Consider the following 6,000-nt stretch of genomic DNA (forward strand, 5'->3'; position numbering starts at 1 on the left):
GCACATGAGTGTGTGTGTGTGTGTGTGTGTGTGCGTGCATGCTTCAGTGTGCATTTCCCTTGAATTATCCTTTCATTTGCTGGTGCTTGTGTGTGTTGGGGGAGGGGGAGGCTTAATTGCTTTAGGGACCTGAAGTCTGAGAACCTGGACTGCTTCTCATGTTCTTCATTTGTTTGGCGACGACCTTCCTCCGTGGCGAAACATGGCCGGGGTCTCTCTGTGTCCAGTCGGCTTGCTGCGAGTGAAAGCCCAGTAATTCCTCACCACGCCAGTGGCCGTTTACCCTTCTCAGCTCTGAATCTCCACCCTGCCCTGCACCTCCCAGCCTCACCAGCCACCGCTCAGCTAATGGAGGGAATAGGTTTTTACTTTTTTTCTTCTCGCGCTAAATACTTCATTCACTGATGTAATAATGATTTTTAAAATGAAAATTGTGTGACAGATTTCATTATGCGTGAGCGCTGTTTTGGAATCTTTCGTTATTTTCAGTCATTATGTTGGAAGATAACTGGAAGATAAATGGAAGATTTTTTAAATCCAGATGACAAGGGTGAAGATATAAATTTGTTAGGTTAGAAACAGACTGAGCTGCCTCATCTTAAGCAGGCTCTAGCTAATTTTTTGAGATTTTAAAAAGCTGGGAATGGCAAGAAGGAAAGGAACAGAAAAGAAATAGGAATCAGAGTGCTCAATGGAGCTGCCTGCCATTAGCAAGATGAATTAGCTGGGTCCCTGCAAGTGACAACGGCTACAGCAGGAAACTGATCCTGGTGCCTTCAAGACCTGCGCTCCCAGACAGCACCAGGAAACAGACACAGGAGGCTGAGCATCTCTCCCTCCCTCCCTCTCTCTCTCTCTTTCTCTCTCTCTCCCTCCCTCCCTCCCAAAGGGGTGGGTTTTTGGGTTTGTTAATCGGGGGTTGGGGTAGGTTATACGTTAATTGTGGAAGGTTTTTATATTTTAATAAAGGGACATCAGAAGTCAAAACTCTCTCTCTTACACACACACACACACACACACGCACACAAGATATACACACAAGCAGAGCAATGGCCCCCACCTGAGATGCACAAACACGTCTGACACACACAATCGATCTCACGTGGTCTGTTTTGTTTCAAATATCTTGTTTGTTGCAAGTCACATGGTAATTATCTTTGGAGAATATATTGCATCATATTGCATCCATTTGATTTGGTAAATTCTTCTGTGCTTCAGCAGGCATTGCTCTTTCTGTAAATGTCCTTTAGAGTCACTAGATTTAAGCGGTGAAGGCAGTACAAAGTTTAGTATACTAAAAACTGTTGTATGGATTTTTTTTTTTTAAATGCAATGAATTGAATTAAAGTACTGAAATGGACAGCGTCATACTAAACATGCACAAAATGACATAGCAATGTGACGAATACTTTTCATTGTAGTTTTTATTGGACAAAATTTAGGAATAAAGATTGTTCAAATGTTTGTGCAGCAAGTTACAAAATCCATTGTATGGCAGTTGTGGACTACTCAAGCTGTGAGAGAGTTTAACTCAAGGCCAAGCCAGACCTGCTGTCATCGATTACACTGTATTTGGTATTAACACGTTTCCTTTTTGGCATGGCCAGCTCCCGTGTTGCTCCTGTGTCTGCCCGGCTGAGTGATGACATGTGAAGTATGACATCATGCCAGTGGGTGGCCTGTCCGAGCCCTGCACCAGTGAGGTCACCGGTCTCCTAATGACCTCCTCAGGGTGCACAGCGGCGGTTTCTCCCCTCTCCTCTCTCTCTCTCTCTCGTCTTGCTCTCTTTCGCTCTCCTCTCTCTTTTTCTCTTTCCTCTCCCTTCACTCTTTGTCTAAAGTCCATTCAGCTTTATTAGCCTGACAGACAATCTGAATTATATTGGTAATGCATACAAATGATCAGCACTCTATGGCATAATAATAATAACAATAACAACAATACTACTACTACTACTACTACTACTGTATTGACACAATGTGTTGTTGAGTATTGCCAAAGAAAACAACTGACGCCTTCTCTTTGTCTCGCCTAACTAGGAAGTGCATGATCAAGAGAAATGTCTGGTAGGATATAGAGTCGAAATTCAAAGGTTCCATCAAAACTAGTGTAGTGATTGATTTCAAAGAGTAGAAGATGACAAAAATGTTGTGGTCTTTGATGAAATCTGGGGGGGGGGAGAGTAGTGTGATCTGGATAAGATTATAGTTGCCTGCATGAATTTAATAGTATATCCTCTTTTGTTGTGGAACAGGGTAAGCTTACATTGTTTTATATGTGATTTAAGTGAAAAGCAAAATATTTTTACTATATAAGACATTCATCTGTTTTTTATTGACTGAGTTGTTTTTTTGTGTGGGTAAAGAAAGGTATGAGTATAAAAGTTGTAGTTTATCTTCAAACCCTCTCTCTCTCTCTCCTTTCTCTCTCTTTTTTCTCTCCCCCTCTCTCTCTCTGTCTCTCAATCTGTGTTGCTGATGAGGGGGGTACATGTGTTTTCTTTAAGGTTCATGTGGTGTCTGAAACGGTGAATTTTTTTTCATTTCAATCTTGTTTATCTTGTTTATTTTGTTTTTATTTAGCTTTTCAGTGTATGTATAAACCTTGATGATGCTCGGATTGGTTGCATTAAAGGAGTGTCAAATGTCTTTCTCTTTCTCTTTCTCTTTCTCTCTCTCTGTCTCTGTCTCTGTCTCGCTCTGTCTGTCTGTCTCTCTCTCTCTCTCTCTCTCTCTTATTCCCTCTCTCTCCTCTAAGGGCCTGGCACTTTCCCTCTCCTTCCAAATGCTTGACTAGCCCTTGACTAGCCTCTCTGCCCATTGTGCTTAATAACGTTTTTAATAAACAGGCACCCTAGATGGAACCGCACTCAATATTTTACGGTATTTCATTTCTTTTAAGCTGTGATAATTCACGAGCGATGACACACGCTCGCATTTTAAGTTGCTCGTGAAAGCGTGTGCGAGCTTTTGGTGTTTTTGTTTCTCGGCAGACCTCCAAAGTGGACAATAGGAGCGAGAAATCTGGACTGTATACATTCTCTCCCTGGGCTCAGCTGGCCCCTGCATTTATACCGGTCTGAATCATAGCTGGCTCATGGCTGTCTTGATAAATAGCTACTCCGGGCGGGCATGGAGTATGCTCTTTGACACTATAGGTCACATAACCTTGTTGGCTGGACTAAGACTAATGCAACGTGAAGTGTTAAGTTATTATACCGAAAGTAGACCATCGAACAGTGGCACAGGGCGAGCGAGCAAGGGAGTGAAAGAGCGAGGCAAGGGGAGGAAGGTGGAACAAGGCAAGGTGAAAAGAAAAAAAAGGTCATGGGGATGTGTGGGGGCTGGGTGAGGGTTGGGGGGGGGGGGTCATGGGGGGTATTCAGAGAAAGACAAAAAGTTACAGTAGCAGAGGACCACACAACAGGCTAATCACATCATAAAGATCATGTAGGATTATGTCAATATAATGACAATTATGTGTATGAAGTACATGTTATATATTTATGCATCATTTATATATTTAAGATGATGTGGTAAGTTCTGGCTAAAGGGATAACTGGCACCACACAATAGATACAGCAAGACTATTAAATATGCAAAACGTATTCTTCTACGTTACTACATAACAATAATTCTGTATGCTGTACAATTCTGTGTCCTACCAATGGAGATCACTGTCAAATTTATGATAAATATTTTACGGTGCACATTGTTAAAAAGGGCGAAATCCAAAACATTTGCCTCTTTCCAAATTGTGGATAAAAAAAACACTGCATTCGATGCTAAATACCACCTGAGCAAAAATCCTAAGCACCTGTCAGAGGTGTGAGCTGTTTGTCAAGAGATACGTGGAGGGAGCGCGCTCCGTTTATTGCAAAGCCAGCTCAGACACGTAATCGCCCACAGATGGCGAAGACAAACTGCAGCTGTTGAGATTGTGCAAAACATGAAATATAAAATATAAATGCCGCGGCGAGGGAGACTGAAGCACGCGGTGTCAGGCCAGACGGGCTCGCGCTCCCGCTACGGCGGCTACGCCGATCCCATTCCGCTCTGGGTGCGCGCTCCGTTCCCCCGCCAGGCGTTTACACAGACCGTGCTGTACAACACACTCCTGGGAGAGAGAGAGAGAGAGAGAGAGAGAGAGAGGGAGAGAGAGAGAGAGAGAGAGAGGAAGAGAGAGAGAAAGAAAGAGATAGAAAAAAGAGAGAGAAAGAGAGAGAGAGATAGACAGAGAAAGAGAGAGAGAGAGAAATGGTCCGATTTCACTGACGTGCCTATTTTTTCCCTTTTCTATTTCTTGCGACTTGATGTCAGAGTACTTTAACAGCACAAAGGCGTCCCACACTGGCTGACACGCTTCTTCTGAGAGGTAAAGAGAACATCTGTGTTCTGTCACCAGCCTTCACAGGCCTGCCATTACCCAACAAGGTAAGATAAGCCATCATCAGTTTGGGAAGGGGAGAAGGGGGGGAGGGGGGGTCTTTTCACATGTAACTTGACAATGTGCTGCTAGAAAAAGAGAGGGAGAGAGAGAGAGAGAGAGATCCATTCTTTTAGTATCTGCTATTTCACTATTACATTAAAAACGAAGGAGGGAAAACACACACCCTTTTAAAGATGCAGGAATGAGACAAAAAGTGATCTGATGTGAAATGACTGGAAGTTTAGTGGTTTTACCTAAAAATCTTTCACAGAGCCACAATGCGCACAGTGCCCTTCTGTAATTCATTTTAAGGACCCTGTTTTGCACAGAATTATAACAATAACAACAACTTTAACCCATAACCATAACAATCTATCATTTGCAACAGTAATACTTGATCCCGGAACGCTCCTGTTAAACAACTTCTTTGAGGAATTAAAGGCAGTTCCCTGGAGAAATCTGGCACAATCTGCATATTTTCAAGGAACCATTAACTTGGAGTCATTTGGGTCAGTCTGACGCAGTAATCAGTACACCTGAACATGGCTGCTTTATTTAATTGTTCAATAGTTTTTTGTAATAGTATCATCATTTGTGTGACAAGGGTTTAACATTGGTGGATACATAATATTACATCCCCTCATCTACATATGTAAAAAACCCAGAAAGTTCAGCGTTCTCCTCACAGTAGACGGAGTGCTCCTGGGTCACCATTCTCTTATATGCCTGGTTGGCCAGAAGTTTCCCATCCGCATAAATCACTCAGTGACATTTTGTAATTGTGAACAAAGTGTGAATTGAAGTACAGTGCAAAACTTCAGAGCTCAGTTTAACTACCGGCCCCAAAGTGTACTTAATTTGACAAAGTATACGTAATAAATCACACTCTCGTTTTAAAATAAGCGCTCCATTTGTATTCACATATTAAAAAGCCGGACATTTCTCCTTTAGAATGTAATGTGCTATTCACTGTGGTAGTGAAATAAGTAGCAATATAATGACTTCCAGATAGCTGTACTTTCAAAAAGAGTCATACATCATACTTTAACAAGTACCAATCAACACATTTCTGTATGGCCTAATATTTCTTTATTTCAGCTCACTGTTGGGAAGAATAGGCTATGAGCTCTTGAGTAATTTTGTGGAGGGTGGGATTGTTCTTTGCAGGGATTGGAGAGGCCAGTTTAAAAAGGTAGACAGCTCATAACCTATTGATATTGAGTAGCATTGTGGGGCCTGCAGCAATTTATCTAAGTTAATTTCAAATGTGATCATGCTTATATGGAAGTATGTCCATACATACACCCAGCAAAGCAAACGTGTGGGGTGAACAATATTACTCTCTGAATTATTTCTCTATGGTCTCTCAAAGTGGTTGTGTTGCAGAGGTAATTTTCAGTTTACTATTAATAAAGTAAAAACAGTGCTAATAATAAGAATAAGAAGAAGAAGAAGAAGAAGAAGAAGAAGAAAGTAAAAACAGGACAAATTTTGCACTGACAGGATGATGGAACTTGTAGTGTTAACATACCCTCTGCAGGCCATTTACATTGTAAGAAACAGCAACAAAA

This window comes from Anguilla rostrata, chromosome 10, assembly GCF_018555375.3.
Source record: "Anguilla rostrata isolate EN2019 chromosome 10, ASM1855537v3, whole genome shotgun sequence".
In the NCBI taxonomy this organism is placed as follows: Eukaryota; Metazoa; Chordata; class Actinopteri; order Anguilliformes; family Anguillidae; genus Anguilla; species Anguilla rostrata.